We start from the raw sequence: 18,492 nt of genomic DNA, 5'->3' as shown, positions 1-18,492 counted from the left end.
TGAAAAATAATATGACTGATAGCATTGCTGAAGATTTGTTGAATTAAATGTATAAGTAATAGTGTGAAGAGAGACCTGACCCCCAAGGTTCTCTATTGCAGAAAGACTCTTTTGAACACCATGCTCTTTGCTCTTTAATAGGGTGGCTCTTACTGTCCTAAATTGGGGTCTGATTAAACAGACAGGTGAAGAATGCTCTGCCAGAGTGCCATCCTTAGCCTTCAGGCCCTGCTGTAAAGGAGCTATGAATTGCCAGATGGAATTGGTTTCAGTGCCATCTCTTCCTGGATCGCTGCTCAATCTTCTCAGCTGCTGTGCAAAACAAACTTATCTCCTTTTCTTCTCCCTCCATCCTGTTTTTGAAAGTCAGGTGAAAGTGGAGTACTTTACTGGATTCTGTCCCAGCTATGAGTGGATGAGGCTCTTTCCCTGCACCCTTCCAAACTACAGGTGAGCCCCCTGCGTCCCCTGCACTCTCACATGAGGAATCAAGCAGGTTTAAAGAGCTTGGAGAATCAAACTGCTTTTTGGAAACATGAGCATCTCCTACTTACACTGTGAATTTGATACTTTGAGTTTCAGTACAATGTGCCCTGAGTGATGGAAGTATTTGTGGCTAAGCAGGATTTAAACACAAATCTGTTTCTGGAGAGAGGCATTGCTTAAATCATTAGGCCAGGGTTTTCTCTGTGAAAATTACATAATTACTTGTTTGTCCAGTCTCGATGCCATGCCCAGAATGTAAATGAATGAAACTTTATGAATACCAAGACTGACAGGTTACTATATTTTAAGACAAGATAAGGTACTCTAAGGTGTTATTTTGCTATTAAGAAAAAGCCTTTAGAGACTCTAATCCTACAAAATGCTGTACCATAGAAGGGGAACCCATCGGACTTGAGCTGGGTCAATGAAGTGCTTCTTCCACTTCTGATCTTCTGTGCCAACCTTAGGAACACATCCTTGTTTCAGCATCTTACTGGAGTAGCTCCAATTGTATGGCTATATCGTTATTTTACTATTGAATGTATTCTTAAACTCACTGAGTTGTTTCAGCTTACTATCACTGATTAGACTAAGAGAAACCTGCAAAAATTAGCACTTAAAAGATTTCATTTTTTAAATGTTTTGGGTTTTTGGGTTTTTTGGTTTTTTTTTAAACTATTTGCAACTTTATTTCACACTTCAATGTTTGGAGACAATTCATCTGTGCTTTCACTTCTGATGCTGCTCATATGTCATGAACTGTCTAATGCTGTATGTTTGGAACAGCTGTACAATAAAATGGACCTTGCTTCTGGAAGCTTTTGTTCATGTAAAAAAAAAAAAAAAGCAGGAAAGAAAGAAAATTGTTCTAGAGGAAGAGACACTGACCCAAAACATAGTTAGAATAGACCACACTAGAACAGAATAGAATTTGGCTCACTGGGTTCCATTCTTTAACTATAAATTCAGAATTTTCTTCAACACAGTAAAAAACCATGGGAATTCTTAAATTTGAACTCAGTGGAGGAAAAGAAAATATGTTTAATGTTGAGAAGTAAAGAATTATCTTTTCTGGAATATGTTTTGCACCTGCTCATAAAGTGCATATACTGTAAATGAGATGGTAAATATAAGAAGTGTCTCACATCTATTATACACATGCATCCCACAGTAAACTGAAAAATTGTTCATTGTTGGTTTAAGTATTTTTTTCACTTCTTTTTTTGTTGTTTTAAAATAATATCAAATGGCAAAGTCATCTATACCTCCAAAGATTAGAGGAAAATGATAAATAAGCCTATATGGGTTGCATTCAAATTCAGGAATAAAATGATTGTGTTTTTTCAGTTAAATTACTATGAAAAAGGAATTTTCTGACATTAATTTGAATCCATTTTTTATGTTCCTTCTGTAATAGTATTGTTTCTAATTTGAAAATGTGTTGTAATATTCCTAAATAACTAATTTTAAAATGTGCTATAATATTCCTAAATAAGTAATATGTCAAGGGAACAGTGTTTGAGCATTCAGTAAATGTAATTAAATGGCATTCTGCTCCCTGCATTGTTCCAGATAGAGCATATCTGCTGGCTCAGGGAGATAAGGTGGTTTCTTTGGCCCAGACCATGGCAAGATGCTGAAATAACATTAGACATCAGTGGTAAGGTTGAAGCAGCTGGAGCTAGGCTGGTAGGGCTGCAATCTGTGCTCTTACCTAAACCTATGTGAGTGTGGTGCTTATGCTTATGGTACCTAAAAACTTGTTGAAGGAGACATTTACACACCCCCTGCCTACCCCACGCACCTGCTGGCAGGCAGTCTGGCAGCTTAACACACTCAGCCCAGCTCGGGGACTTTGTCCTGTGGAATCAGTCAGTGCCTTACAGGAGACTGCAAATCCTTTGCAAACAAAGATTGTCCCATTGCACAAAAGCAGATGAGGAGCAGGGAGAAAAGCAGAAACCATTACAGTTCATTCTTGTAGGTGTGAGCCAGGATCTCTATTAGAGACAGAAGGGAGGAGGGACATCTTCAATCCAAGAACATTGTATTGCTCACATAACCAATCTTGTTTGTTCTTTATAATCTGAAGGGAATAGATATCCTACAGCTACGAACCTAGGAAAGTATTATTCAAATAAATAAAAGGTATGCTTTTGTTCAGATACTAGGTGTGCTAATAAAAGGTAATTATATTGACTGAAAATAACTAAAAGTTCTGTCCAGCAGACACATACATTTTTTTCCATCACTCTCAGTAACAAATGCCTTTTAATATGGTGTAAAATTACTAGGCAAGTCTGAAATAACTAAGCAATTACTGAAGGCTTTGTTTAAAATTGCCTAGGAGAATGTCACAAAGAAAATGATTGCCATTATTTCAACAATGAATACAATACAGTGGTTTCACATGAAAAATAAGCTCACATTTAACTATCAATTAGCAGCTTTTGATACTCTGACATTGTTTCAGCATTAATATATTGATTCATGTACCTGTCTAAATACACCTTAAGAAAAATGGGAAGAAGCTCAAGTTCTAAACTACTGCATTTGAGTGAGAGTATTGCAGAGGAAGTTGAATCTTTTTTAATAGTTGACCTACTGGACTCCTTATTTATATGGCCTGGAAAAGCCTGAATATCTAGCTTATTGGCATGGGGATTTTCTTCCTGCATGTGAGCTACCAGAAATATTGCCATTCAAGGGAACAATATAGGAATAATTTAGGAATTAAAACAAGGGAAATGGTACATTATAGGTCTACTTTTTTTTGTTAGAAGTCAGATTATGAGTTCAAAAGTATCTTTAAAAAGGGGGCAGAGAGTCTTTGTTTTGGCTTTTTGTACCAAATGCCTTTTGGAATGAATGACGTTGGGCACAACTGAAGGTCTGTGCTCAGTGCTGAAGGGGTCTTAAAATATATACACCTAGCATGTAGAAAATGTTACTTGAAAGTTCAGGGAACTAATAAACCTCAGGTCCTTCTTCTGTAGCATCAGGGTGGGATTCAGTGCTGGGACATAACAGAAAGGGTTAAAAGCTCCTGCAGGGGATGCACACTCCCAACTTGTTACCAGAGTTTCAGCCATGAAAAAAATTGAGCTGTGACACAGAGGTAACTGAGGATAGATTGGTTTCTGGGCCATTTAGCACACGTTCTGACACCTGATAGTAAAAAGGGTGGTGGACCCCTGGCACCAGTGTCAGTGGCAGAACCCTGTGCAGGATAAGTAAAATGGTTCTTCTTTCTTTTGGGTGAAATTACCTGGTGGTAGCCTCAGCACACACCCTCTGATTTTAGCTGGCAGGAGAAAAACTGCCAAAACTCGCAGCTACATATGAAACACTCATTTTTTCTTTGATTAAATCATCCCCTATGCTCACTAAGGTAGGGATTACAAACTGTTATGATGGTTCTTCTCAAAATAATGCACATCATAACTAAATTTTAAAAAGATGATTCCCACTTTCAGCGAAACAGCCATGTATCCAATTTACTTGAACACCCTGCTGTGATTCAGTGCTCACCCCTGTAGGCTCCCAGCTATTCAGTAGCTTCCTTCGTTGTTAGGAGCAGTAACAATAAAAGCCAGTGGAGCTAGTGGGAAAAATAACAAACTTAAAAATTACAGAGTAGAGATATATTTGTGACACACTGTCAACAGCAACTCACGACATGCTCCCTTTTCAAAATGTGACTTGCCCTATGATTTTCATCACAAGTAAACAATCCCTCCAGGCTTGAAAATAAAAGCATTCTGACTTGTCAACAGGAAATATCTAAAATCATCACAGCTTTATTGTGATAGAGAATTAATAATTGTCTTCTTGATGCCTATGTAAAAAAGTTAATTACAGCAAGACCTAGATCTGTAAAAGCACTGCCATGCAAGTAAATCTGGGTCTAAAAATGTACATGGGACAGTTATCAGGAAAGCATTTTAAAAGGCTTTTGAAGTTTTTGTATGTGTATGTGATTCAGTAGAGAGAAACAAGTTAGAGAGTTAGGCCCACACAGTCTACCATAAATCACACTCATAAAAGCTCCTCATTTAAACTTTCTGACAAAGTGGGGCTTTGGATCTCTTCACAAGAGGGAAAATCTCAATAGAAGAACAATGGAAGGAATGAGGTTATAGGTCTGTTTTACTTTTTAAATGTCTTCCATCATCACCTCAGACAAACATTTTTGTCCATACAGGTACTCATTTTTCTGCTGAGAAAAGAAAAAAACTATGTTTTCCATTTATCTAACTTGGCTTTATAATACTGTAAAGTAGCATGTATACGTACTGCCATATTTTTAAAGCCTGTATATCTCTTTTTGGTTTAACTGTATAAGTGAACAAGTGTTTTCTGTCCAGATGCTTAGGATTTTTTAAAAATTTTTTTTTCCAATATTTAAATGATGTTTAACTAAGTAGGAGATAAAAATAGATAAAGTAATTGCCATTGGTTGTCTTGTCTTGTTGTGTCGTGCTGTGCTTTAAATGTATTTAATCTGGACAGAATCAAAGAGGTAAAACCTAATTTAAAGCTATGAAAGGTAGGAAACTTACAAGAAAGACTGCAGGTTAGGCTTAAGTCTGCTGAAGGGATAAAAAACCAAGAACAACAAAAAAAGAAAAGCAGTATGGCTGAGACCAAGTCTTTAGCAACTCTAAGGAAATTCTCTGATTTTTCTGCCTAAACTTATTCATGGGCAGTTTGATCACTGTTGCTTCCTTCAGCTTAAATAGCTTATCTCCCTCCCTTGTATTTATCATGTACATTCGACTATTGCCAGAGTTAGTATCTTTACCCTTCATTTTACTATATATCACAAGCAAGCCAACCTTTCCTGACCTCTCACAAAGGGGGAGTCTGAAATGTCTGTCTCTTCATGGAAGAGAAGAGGATTTTAAAGAAGAGTGAAGCCCTTTTTACTTACTCTGACACAGTTCAAGCTAATTTTTCTTGGACTTATATGGCCAGAAATGTGTACGTGTTTTTATGCTATAACCTGGTAACTTCTCTTTCGTAGAATCATAGAATGGGATCATTCAATTGCAAGGGACCTTAAAGATCATTTTGTTTTAGCCTCCCTGCCATGGGCAGGAACACCACCTACTAGACCAGGTTACTCAGAGCCCTGTTCAACCAGGCCTTGAACACTACTAAGGATGAAACTTCCACAGCTTCTCTGGGAAACCTGTTCCAGTGCCTTACTACCTGCATAGTAAAGAATTTCTTCCTAATATTTAATGTAAACGTGCCCTCTTTAAGTTTAAAGTCATCACCCCTTATCCTATCCCTATCTGCTCATGTAAAAAAGTCCTTCTTGGGCTTTCTTGGGAGGCCTCATTTAGGTATTGTGAGGTTGTTCTAAGGTCTCTCCAGAACCTTTTCCAGGCTGAACCATCCCAACTCTCTCATCCTGTCTTCATAGGAGAGGTGCTCCAGCACTCTGACCATCTTTGTGGGCCTCCCCTGGACTCACACCTGCAGGTCCAAGTCCTTCTTATGTTGAGGGCCCCAGAGCTGGATGCAGTACTCTAGATACTCTCACAATAGTGGAGAGGGTCAGAATCAGCTCCCTCAACCTGCTGGCCATGCTACTTCTGATGCAGCCCAGCACATGGTTGGCTTTCTGAGCTGCAGATGCATATTGCTGTGTCATGTTGAGCTTCTCGTCCACCACCATTTCCAAGTCCTTCTCAGCAGGGCTGCTCTCAATGCATTCAGCTCCCTGCCTCTTTAGATACTGGGAGTTGCCTCAGCCCAGGTGCAGGACCTTGCATTTGGCCATGTTGAACTACAAGAGGTTTGCACAGGCCCACCTCTTAAACCTGTCCAGGTCCCTCTAAATGACATTGCTTCCCTCCAGTGTGTTGACTGCACCACACAGCAGCAAATTGCCTGAGGGTGCACTCCATGTCACTGCCCATGTCAGCAACAAAGATGTTAAATAGTGCCAGTCCCAATACCAAACCCATAAGAATGCCATTTGCCACTGGTCTGTTCGACATCAAGCTGTTGACCACAACTCTTTGATTGTGACCATCCAGCCAATTCTTTATCATTTAAGTGGTCCATCCATCAAATCCATTTCTCTCCAACTTAGAGACAAGGATGTCATGGGATAGAGTCAAATGCTTTGCACAAGTCAGGTGGATGATGTCAGTTGCTCTTCCCTTATCTACCAGTGCTGTAACTCCATTATAGAAGGCCACCAGATTTGTCAGGTACTGTTTGCCCTTAGTAAGGCCATGTTGGCTGTCACCAAACACCTTTTTTATGTTCCGTGAACTTTAGCATAGTTTTCAGGAAGATTCTTCACCAGCTTGGCAAGCATTCCATGATATCTATACTTCCTTCTTGCCTGGGAATTACTCTTCTTCCACATTTTGTAATTCACATACTTCTAATATTTCTTCTTTCACTAAGCAATAACTTTACAGGGTTTCTCTAATGGGAGTATAGGCAGAGCTTCTAAAACCTTCATCTTCAGAAATATTATTGGAAACAAATTTAGAACTTTCTGAGAATCCAGTATTAATTAACAGGTTTTCACAAAGAATTTGAAATGACCTCATAGGTCCGTCAACTTTACTGACCTCAGGTAAGAATCCTGTGCAAGTAAAATGCAAAAAAAGAGATTTTTCCCAGAGGAAATACCACTCAATTCATGCACTTTTCTTACTATAGTAATCATGATGCTTATTACTTGGTATATTTTTATTTTATTAATTCATTTAAAATGCTGACTTCTGTATTATTTCTATGTATATGCTTAGTCTTGCATATGCCACAGAACCCATAGGAATGGCTCTGAAAAGATTTTATTCTTTCATGGCTGTCAACCTGAAGATTCAACTTACAAGCAAAATATCTGAGTGGAACTTGCCTGAATTGCTAATTCATTAATAAACACAGTCAAAACTTAAATGCTAAGTACTTATGAGATAATCAGGAACAGTTCATCCACAAAAAAGCTATTAAAATACAGAGCTGCTTCTTACAATTAATTTGAACAAGTGGGAAAACAAAAATAAGTTATCAGGTCTTCAAGGGCACAGCACTGTCTTATCTCAGGTGTTACTTGAATATTTTCTGCCCTCTAGTGGAAAGTTTCTCTTGCAGAAGATTTGAGTGCTCTTTAAAACTATGAAATATAGCAAACTGGGTTAGAAGTTTTATTTCTACTTACACAGGTAAATTAGTAAGTTTACTTGTCATTATTTCTCCCATTCCACTTTTTCATTGGTCCCCAATAAGTAGTTATAAGTGCTTCTAAAGTTCTTGGCATGAATTTCCTGGTTTAAAACAATCCTCACCATCATAGAAGGAAGTGAAAAAGTTTTTGATTAATAAGAGCACTTCAGAGAAAAAAAAATCAAATAATGACTGAAATTCTGAGAGATCCTGCAAGAAAAATAACTACTATCTATGTTTTATGGATAAACTTAGCTGAACTACCTGTGGCAGAGAGAAGAGATTGAAAGTAGTGTTATAACCCTTTGGTTATCAATAGCTTCTTTGCCCTTTGTTCTTTACAGTGTTGGTCGGTTTAGTATGGTAAAAATAAAATTATCTCTCTGTAACTAAGAGAGGTCAAAACCAAAGTACCAGATCAGTATTGGGGTAGAAAAACCCCATGTATACTTCTTCTCATAACACAAATGCCCATACAAGAGTTTTTCAATTAGTGTTTATTAAAGCAATAAAGCTTTAGTATCCCAGAGTTTCCTAGAGATTTGATGTGGCCTAGGAGTGCAGAAAGCAAAGGGTGCCAATAACTGAAGAAAGAGCAGAGATGAAACAGAGTCAGAAATGACTGAGTGCTGAAGAAGAAAGGTGATTTGAAGCAGCAGTGGAGTCATTATCACCACTTCTCTCAAAAGAGTTTTCTTTCCTACTCCCAAAACAGCAGGCACAGACTTCTTTCTTGTTTAAACTGATTTCAGTAGTGGGGAAGAGAGATAAGGCTTTACCATCTTTTGAACTCCACTCACTGTATGTGAAAAGGAGTTTATAATTACATTTTTGAGAATGACGACCATATTAGAAGCAGGATGCTTTTTCTCTATTGGGTTTGTTTCTATAGGAGTTGTTAAATAAGTAATGGAAGAGAATAGTGTATCATCCTTCCTTTATATGGCACATCACAAGACACATAGATGTGAAGAAACAGGATGCTGAGCTGAAGGGTTCTCTCTCCTTCCTTAAATTCAGGTGGTAATAGGGAGCAGCAGGAGATACAGCCCTCCATCATTTTTTTCTGTCAGAGATGGTGGTAACTGCATCTATAGAGAAGTAAGAAGAAGCAGGGCACTTGATTCCTTATCTCCTTCAACTCTTTGATCTAAGAGAGAGGAATGGATCAGCTTTTCTCTCAGGTCCCTGCATTTCCAAATGCTCATGCTAACAAGCACGTGGAGAGCCCAGGAGTGCCAGCAGCATGAGTAATAGCACACTCTTGTGCTGAAGTGAAGCGAGTGAGCAGAAATACTTGAGAGGGAGGTGATTTCTTTGTGGTCCTGATCATCTTCTGTAAAAATTCTGATATTTCAGCTGATCCACATATAGCTCTGTTTTGTGAGTGTCTCAGCTAACAAAAAATTCCTTTGATTTGAAGTCAGATTGGTTGTTGCTTTTTATAAGCATACTCAGTGAGGGCTGGCATTACTCAGAACCACTGCAAATGTGCCAGATGCCACTGCTAGTCACTGTTGTCAAATAGAAGACGGAGCTGTCATATACATTTCAGTTTTTCCTGGCTAGAGCCAAAGCAAGAAAAAGTAGTGATGTATTGACTTAAACTGTGGCTTGCAGTATTTGCTGAACATTTTAACAGCTGTGGTAATATCTGGCTTTCAGGAACAAAAGAACATTTCTGGGTTTTCCAGACAGTAGTGCCTTATGTTCTCTTTCTATTCTGTTTCCTTTTTTTCCTTTCTTGTTTTTCTTCTTTTTTTCCTGTCATGAAATGGTAATGGGTTCTATTTCTGTACTCTCCAGGCAGAACCTACATTATGAGTCTCCACTCACATCTAGGTTATAAGCCAATGGCATCATTCTGGGCACATATGTCACTGAGCACCCACAAAATACAGCTCTTTTTCTCTGGCCACCAAAACCAAAAATTACACTATGTTGCCTCCCAAGGGCTTCTCTTTGGGTTTTGGCTCTAGGAGACTTATCAAATGGAACAACTGAATTTGAAACTCACTCTTTGACTTGAAAGCAGACTAATATTTTTTTCTATTAAAAACAGTATGAAATTAAGTAATTATTACTTTCAAAAATGAATAATTTCTTATTCCATATTTGATTATTGGCACATTTATGTGTTTAAGCTACTCTAAAATTTTCATTAAAATAAAGAAATCTTTCTAACCATATATAACAGTACAAAGAATTCAACTACTAGATTTCTGGTGTTACTAATATTTACCTACCTACTTAATCATGCACGAGAGGTCAAATTTGTTTGTTTGATATAGAAAGTTTTGAAGAGGTGGTAAGAAATCAGATTAGCCTTAAGTTTCAGTGATGAGATTATCCAAAGTACAATAAACAATGTCCTTGAAGGCTTCCTGTCATATTGTCACATTGCTGGCACATATTTTCCCCAGATTTTGAAGTAGAATTTACTTTAAGGGCCTTACTTTCTTTTTCACTTGCATGTAACTATCAGAGAAGAAACAATTTGGTATTATTACAACACCATTTTGGTGCAGAAAACCAGCTTTCATGGTCTCTCCTCAATGGGGAAAAAGAGTAGTAATGTCAGTTTACAGGTCAAGGAGTCTGGTCAAAGTACACTCTAAAAAGCCTGAGAAATGGGTGCCCCCACCTTCTATCCCAACTAGGGAACAACAGCTTTTAACCTATGCTCTTTTGCTGGTTTTTACTGAATGCACTGATTTCCAGTGCCTAGCCAAATTCCCAGGACAAGGGTATGGAAGTACAGGGAAAATCACAAGGTACTTACATAGGTATCCTGAATGGTCACTGAAAAACAGACATTCAGAAAGAAAACACATTTTTGAAGCCTGTCCTCATTTTTTTTCCACCTTCCCACCCCCTCCCATTTATGTATAGGAGATATAATATTAAGGCTTAAGTTTTACTGGGAGGCAAAATGAATTAATGCTTTAAGTTCTACAAGGACTCTGTTCAGAAGGGACTAGATTATTGTAGATTGTTATTAAGAACAGTAGCTGACATTATTAATTGTGTGTGGAAAATGTGGTGACAGCACTGTTCAATAAGTTCAAGGTTAAGTTTTGAGAGAGCCTTAGTTTTGAGAAGTCCTTGAGAACTGGGACCACTGCTTTTCAGAGGCTCATCAAAAGAAAAATTGTCAAAATATTCAAATTTCGCCCATGCTTCTTTGCCAGGTTTCAGGACTTAATACAGCACATGTCCCAGAGCACATAATGCAAAATAGTTGCAACAGATTAATTAGCAGCAAGCAGCTCGAACTGAAGTTAAATAAAGTTTTATTACTTCCTTGTGAGTAATTTTTTAACCTTTGGCTAATTAAAAAAAAAAAAATCTTACAAATGTTCAGTTGGAAAAGATTTTTTTTGTCATGTAAAAAGCAAGCGGCTTTTCTGGCAAGAAATCTGAAAAATGGACTTTACTAATGATCTGCCATTCTCTTCAACAGTAAGACTTAGACTGAAGTCTGCATAATGATTAGCTACTTTTAGAAAATGGCAGCTAGTAACTCGCAGGGATATTGTTTAGCTTACATATTATTGCAACAAATTTTATTCATTTTCATACATGTTTACATTTCAGCAAAAAACCTAATTTAAAAATCAGAGTTTATATAAAAAAATGAACAACAAGAAAAGGTTCCTTGCTGTGACTGATTGCATTATTTACAGTACTGCTTCAGGTATAACCAGGATTATTTGTCTTTCTGACATTACCACAGTGATATGAGATACAGTATGCTAATATGCTTATCTTGGGTTATAAGGTGTTATTAGTCCTTGGTTTCTTTCAGTGTCTTAATTAGTGACTGTTGTTTAAAGTCATATGTCTTTGCTCACATTTATGCAAATATTCCAAATTATTAATAATAGCATCAATAAGGTCTATTTTTTTCAAGAAAATATTTTTCTAAAAGCCTCATTTTACCATTCTTGCTTATATGGAGCAGAAACTTATTCTGTTAATAAATCTAGAGGTTTTGAGGAGCAAAGAATTACTGCCCATAAATTTAAATTATATATATGTACTGTATCAATAATACATAACTGAACACTTCCATCAGTTGTACATCAGTATTTTCATAGAATACTTTGGAGTGGCCCACAAAGTAAGAAGTTCTAACAGAATGGCCAGCATGCAGCTAAGTGATTATATATTTTTTTAAATCACAAATGCTTCTATTTGCACTGAATGAAAACGGAATTATCAGAGAAAACAGCAGAAAAAAATTACAAATTTATAAAATATCTATTTTCTAAAGGCTGGTAATTTCCCTTCAGATGTGTTTGTGTTCACTGATGATCCATGAGGGACTTGAAAGAAGTAAGAAATCCATTCCCCTCTCCTGGAAGAGGTACCTGAGTGGAGGGCAGGAGGGAGCAGACAATGCTGAGCAGATCCAGTTATTTATTCCCTGTGACCTGCGTTGTTTATTGACCTGTGAACAGCAGGACAGGTCTCTGTTTTCCTCCTTTCTCCCTTCCTTCACTTGTTTCCCTTTAGAGTTTTGGCAGTGACACTGAGAAAAATTAACTAAAATTTTGTGAAGGAAGGTGATGTGTGATCACAGCATCCACTCAGCATAATTCAGCATACTGTGATGAGGAGTCAGAGTGGTACATTTTGTTCCACCTCATCCCATGGTATCTCCCAGGAGATGGCCCTTTTATGACTACCTAGATTCTGCAGTTTCCCCAATGGATGTGACTCTCTGAAGTATAAACCTGGTGTTTATAAATATGGTGAAAGCACCTCTGTCCTTGCTGATCTTACTAATGAGCTAGATGCTTATTTTGCAGTGCACTTATGTCAGCTCAACACTAAAGGCGTAAGAGAGTTTGCAAGACTGAAAAGAAAACCTAAATTTTTAATGAGATTTGAAAATGAATTCTTACTGGTGCCAAAACAATATGTGGAAGGACTGAGAGAAAGGCAATTTGACATAATTCTACTCATGTAGGAACTAAGGACATAGTGTATTTGAACACACTTATAATTAGCTTTGTAACAAAGCTGATAAGCTGATTTTATAAAATTTTTTGGCTGGATTTTAGTAAGGTGTTCTCTGATTATTTTTTCTTTTTGGACTCGGTTGCGGCTTTTTTTTTATTTGTTTTAAAACAATCATAAGTTTAAGAATTATTTTCATTACAAAGTACATGCAACATGTCTTGAATAAGATAGCTGCAAGAGAACCATTCGTATGAGTGTCTTCAGCATGTCTAATTCCAGTGCTTCCCAGTAGCAAGGAAACAAAAAGGAATCTTTTCTTAAATGTTAAGATGAGCCCTGTTCACAGCTGAAGGAGACTTCTTTTGTAGAAAAACAAGAGAATAACAATGATAAAGCAACAATTCTATGGTTTTCTTTGGAACTTCTGACAAAAATCCATGCTGCAGTTTTATCTGTCCTTTTGTAAAAAACTAATTTTTAAAGTATATAATATCTCAGTTGTCAATATATTTTACTGTTTTCAGACAAGTAATATATAGAAATAGTAAAAATTAGCTTTATTTCTGCTTCTGAATCAGTTTACCTATTTTTATGAAAAAGCTCTCTGCTGTCTTGTTAAAGGGCAGATTAGCAAATGAAAGACAGGAGTTGAAATAATAGTACTGTTCTGATTTTTCAGAACGTATTCTGTCAGGAAAACCATCTGAAAACTGCAGTTTGCTGGCCTACATGTAATGAGATGCACATCAGTATACATATAAAAAATGTTTGAACACTAAAAGCAAATTGACTTTATTTAGAAAAAACTTTAAAAGTGAAATTTCAGTAATTTGTGACTGATTAGAACTTTAGAAACCTACAGTGTCTTGTATAAAGACCTTTCAGTCCATATATTAAATTATATAAAGTTAATGGGAATAAACAGTACTTCAAAATTAATTGCTAATCAGTATTTGTAACCTGCAAAATACTGAGTTAATTCCCTGTGCATAGATATGATGGAGCTGTGTGTCTTCAGGACATATTATGAAATAATACAGAAACCTGAGTTTGTATACAAAAGTTGGCTTGGAAGCCTAGGAGAAATAAGTATAGCAAGTGCTACTGGGGCAAGGCAAACTAAGGGCAGAGCATTCAGAATAAGAAGAAACATGATAAAGGTTAAGCAAAAAGAGAAGTAAAATTACGAAGAGTGCTGACGCTGAGGAATTGCCTTACTGCTTTAAGACCTTATCATCTGTAGGCACTGAGGGCACTCTGGGTGGAAAGTTTTCTGTTGAGTTTCCATGCCACGGTATGATATGACTTCTGCTGGTGCAGATCTGACCACCCAAGAAGTTTATTTTCATTTTTCTCCTTCCACAAAGTGTCCCTTCCCCATTTGCCTCTATATATTTTGTCTTTTAGTTTGTTTGTGGGGTTTTTTTCTTTGTTTTGTTTTTGTTTTGGTTGGTTGGTTTTTGTTGTTGTAATGCAGACACTACAATGAATTGGTCGTACAACATAAGCAATTCCTGGTCATTGTTTGTCTGTATTAATTGTGCATCCTGCATGAATAGAGCTGTGTCCCAGAGAAATCCATTGTTAAAAATTCTGTGTTTGCAGTGCTCATATATCATTATTTAAACACGTTTAGCATGCCCTCCTGTTCAAAGCACAAAAGAAGAGCTACTCCAGTATAGATGAGGCAATCTCACTCGAGAGTGACTCTGCAGGTATACTAGACCTTTGGAACAATTCTCTTGTTAGCTACAAGCATATTTGATCATATTTGGCATAGATTTTGCTTGCCTTTAGGAGGAACAGGTTGCTGCTAAGAAAAGCAAAGGGCAGTTTGACCAAAACCTCTAATCTTATTTTACTGTAGGTCATACCTTTGTCACGTTGTTTTGTTCCAAAGCTCCAGCTTGCATTTCAGATGGAAACAGCCCTGCCTATGACCAGTATTAGTCCTCTGTGAACATGTATCATTTATCATTTTATTGGAAGCAGCTGAGGATGCTCTAAAAATAGATGTGTGGAATGATAGACAGTTCATGATTTGTTGGCATGGAATCAAGATGTGACAGGAGAGACCAGATGAGCCAGTTGCATCCTCACTGCTGAGGTTACCATGGAAGCTTTAACTCTTTACACTCCCTTCGTCTCTTGCTCATGTAACTTGTGCAGTACACTTTAATTGTTATGGATGAAATGTATTTCCTAGTGTAAAATCTACCTGCCCACATTAACTGAAGCTGTCAGACATGATTTAGGGAGCTATGTATATTCCATAAATTCTCATGGGAGAATGGAGGTACCAAGGTCTTACGGCAAAAAAGCAGTAGAAATGCAAATTTGAAATGTAAATAAATGCTCATTTGTGTAAACATGAATGTATTTACATGTTGAGAATGTAAGGAAAAGATCCCCAGTGAGGAAAGAAAAAGGACAGAAAAATAAAAGATGGGTAAAATAAGGAAAAGAGAAATCTCAAATCTCTTCAGCTTGTTTCTTTGTGGTCTGCAAGTGCTCCATGCCTTACCCACCCTTCAGTTCAGCTGTCCTCAGAGTATCCTCATAACTCTGAACTTTTTTTCTTTTCTGTCATTTCAATATATTTTCCTCCTTCAGCTACATACAATATTTAATTTAAATATCTCATTGTTTAATGCAGGTATCCCACAGCTTTCTCCACAGACTAATTCTCAGTTTCTTCTACATAAAAACACTGAATTCTCATTTCATATTCATGGACAGTGTGTGGAGAAAATAATGGCTTTTAAAACTTAAAATATTGTGCTTTTCCAATTATTGACACTCAGAGTGGATGTAGTGATAGGAACCATTTTACTTTATAACTTTCTATTTTCTTAAGCAAGTAACAGAGAAGTCTCTGACAAGAGCTGTGGTAAGCCTGCCCTCCTTCCAATTCTTTTATTCCATTAAACCTAGATTAAAGACTTTTTTTTTTTTTAAAGGCATATCAACAGGTAGGTAAATGGCAGTATTTAGAGCGTCTCATTTCTGGGACAAATAATTTTCCTCCTTTTCTCAGTACTTAAATCACCAAAGGAATATTCCTTTTCTCTTTACTTCTGTTGACTGCAACTCAAATAAGAGAGATAAAACTTTCAGTCAGATTCCCTTTGACCTTTCTGGTAGTACACAGATAAATCCATCACAGTCTCTCTCTCTCTGCCTTGGAATTTTCTTCTGCCATAATCCAACATTTTGCTTTCTCCCACAAACACTACAGGTTTTCAAAAAAAAACCCTGGGGTGGGTGATATCTCATTTTTCTTTAGCTTCAGTCTCAAAAATACATGCTCCACTTGATTTCAAGATAATTAAATATGCATTCTGTTTTGCATGGTTTACATTTGTAGTGGTTATATCTGTTCCTCGTGGCAAGCAGTGCCATAATTTCAACTGAAGTATGACAACCAGATCTCAGTAGAATGGTCTTGTCTTTTTCTGAGTTGAATGTGTTGTCATGACTTAAGGGGTCTATCTTTGCCTGAATACTGTTTCAGAAAGCTGAGATTTATTTGGAGTTCCTGGACTTTACAGAGTACATTGGATAATCTGAAAATTTTAGCACGTATACAGCAATTTGTTGGAATCTCCTAAACATCACACAGCTCATTTAAAGCTGTAGCTTCAGGCAAGCTGAAATCTGGCTACCAGACACACTGAGTCATTTGGCAGCTGGTCCTCACTAGGCCACATGTGATTGTACAGTCAGAAGTTCTGTGCAAAAGTCCAAGGGATTCTCCTTGACATGGAAATTACTGCACTTCTGCAGAGTAAAAGCAATACAGACTGGGCAGGTGTCTCAGCACACTGCTCTCACTGTATAGGTAGTAATTGGTCAGTTTTAGGGAATGGCAAAAGCCAGAAGGTTTTGTATTAGTTGAATACATTTTATGGGTTTGTATTGTGCATTAGCCAGAAGGTGCTCCAATAGCATGTGTGATTCAAATAAAACCTCATCATAGCTATAGGCAGTGCACGTGAACTCGGAAGTTTATCACCCTGTAATTTCTAAGTGCTTCCAGGCTTTCCTTTCTCCCATTCAGCATTAGTAGAGAGCTATATACTGAGGTTTCGATTTGATGTTATCATTAAGTCAGAAACTGTGTTATTAAAATGTCTGTTCTGTATTCCCAGAATATAAAAAAAAAAAAGTTTGTTAACTCTAATGCTTTTTCTAGCCCAAGTAATACAGTGCAAGATGAGCAGAAATGATCAATAACAATCAGGCAGTTAATTCAGCTCCTTCATTCTGGTATGTCTTCCACTTGTTCCTCACAATGCTTAGATCAAGATTTGATATTTCTTTGGGATAAGGTTGGAACTAAGGTAGTGCTTAAGTTCTTTCATTCCTGATTATTTTTAGCTGCAGGGTTACCAGAAGCCAGTGTGTCATGTAGCATCCTATGCCTCTTCATTCAGAACATTTTTCACACTTTTGAAAGAGTTTGTGAGCTTCAGCTGTTGATCAAGCCATTATAGTTGAGACTCTTTATGAAGAAACTCTTTAAGATGAAAATTTCAAAGAATTTTAGAGACTCTGTAATTTTTACCCCATAGTCAAATGTTATTTTATAAAGTAAAAGTCTGCTTCTGCCTTTTTCAAATTACATTTTTTTTCACAGCAAGAGCTGTACTCTGCCTTCTCTTTTTCAGTTTCTCACAGCAGCATAAAATACTTAAAGCAGTTATAGTAATTGCAACAAAAAAATTAGAGTATTGTGGATATTTTGAGTTTTAGAGCAGACAGACTTAATACCAGGATGGACAACAGGATATGCAGATTATACTTCCAGCTCTATAACTGTGTTATGAAAAGGAGCTTTTTACCTCTTAGTTTGTTTCCCTGTCTAAATGCAAGCAACAAATATTGCTGCAAAAGACTTTTGAGAAATACTTCGAAATTTTGGGGAAGGTGTCAAGTCCTGTATACTATTGGTTACAATATGGGAAGAGCACATGTATAAAAAAATGAAGCAGTTCCCAGAATACGCTAATACACTGAAAAAGTTGAATTAATTGTAGAAATTGAATTTTTATTTGCATAGAATCCAACTTATAGACAAGAATATTTACCAAGTGCTACTTGTCAATATTCCTCTCAAGGTAAAATACCAGATCTCATTATCTGTTACAATAAACCACAGTAACAATAAGGTCCATTGCTTTTCACAGTGCTATTATTGCTGTTATCCTGATCATATGAAGTGAGATTAACTGTGTTCACAGGATTTTGATAAGGATGAAACAGGATGTACAAATATGTTTTTTCCTTAAATTGAAAATAAAGGACCAAAGAAAAGAAACATAATTGAAAAGCTGTGACTCATTTCTTTAAAAAACGAGATGCATGCCTATTCATGTACCTTCTATTTTTAAAAATATAATGACAGTCTAAGGCACTCCATCAGTCTGTATTAAAACAGGCAGAAATATTGAGCTGAATTTTGTTTGTGGATGTCCTTTATTTGGTATTATCTGCCACATTAAAACAGCCCAGACTAAATAAGGAACTGGGTTTCAATCAGAGTTGTTTTTTGGGGGAGCTGGGGGATGGAGAGCTGGGATGCTTGTGATTTCTTTTCAAAGAACTGAATTATACTTTAGTAAGAGAAACTTTTTATTTGACTGCAGTCATCCAGAGTACAAGGTGTCTGTTTTCTGAGTAACTAAAGGTCTTTTCTTCAAAGCAAGTTTCTTGCTTATCTGTTTCTGCAGCAAAAAATAATTATGGCAAGCAGGCTTCCACCGGGGACTGTGCTGCCCCAAGCAGATGTAACAGTTGGGAATCCTTTCTCTCCCCTCATCACACAGGCTGGGAGAGAAG

General features: G+C 37.0%; 1 protein-coding gene across 5 annotated transcripts in view; it reads left to right on the top strand.

Moving 5' to 3' along the window:
- Positions 1-18,492, top strand: part of KCNIP4 (potassium voltage-gated channel interacting protein 4) — a 394,946-nt gene that overhangs the window by 172,326 nt on the left and 204,128 nt on the right. The window lies entirely within an intron of this gene.

The sequence above is a fragment of the Myiozetetes cayanensis genome, unplaced genomic scaffold (genome assembly GCF_022539395.1).
Source record: "Myiozetetes cayanensis isolate MyiCay16 unplaced genomic scaffold, myiCay2020 scf7, whole genome shotgun sequence".
In the NCBI taxonomy this organism is placed as follows: Eukaryota; Metazoa; Chordata; class Aves; order Passeriformes; family Tyrannidae; genus Myiozetetes; species Myiozetetes cayanensis.
Note: the sequence above shows the minus strand (reverse complement) of the source record. Positions and strands in the feature narration are given on the sequence as shown.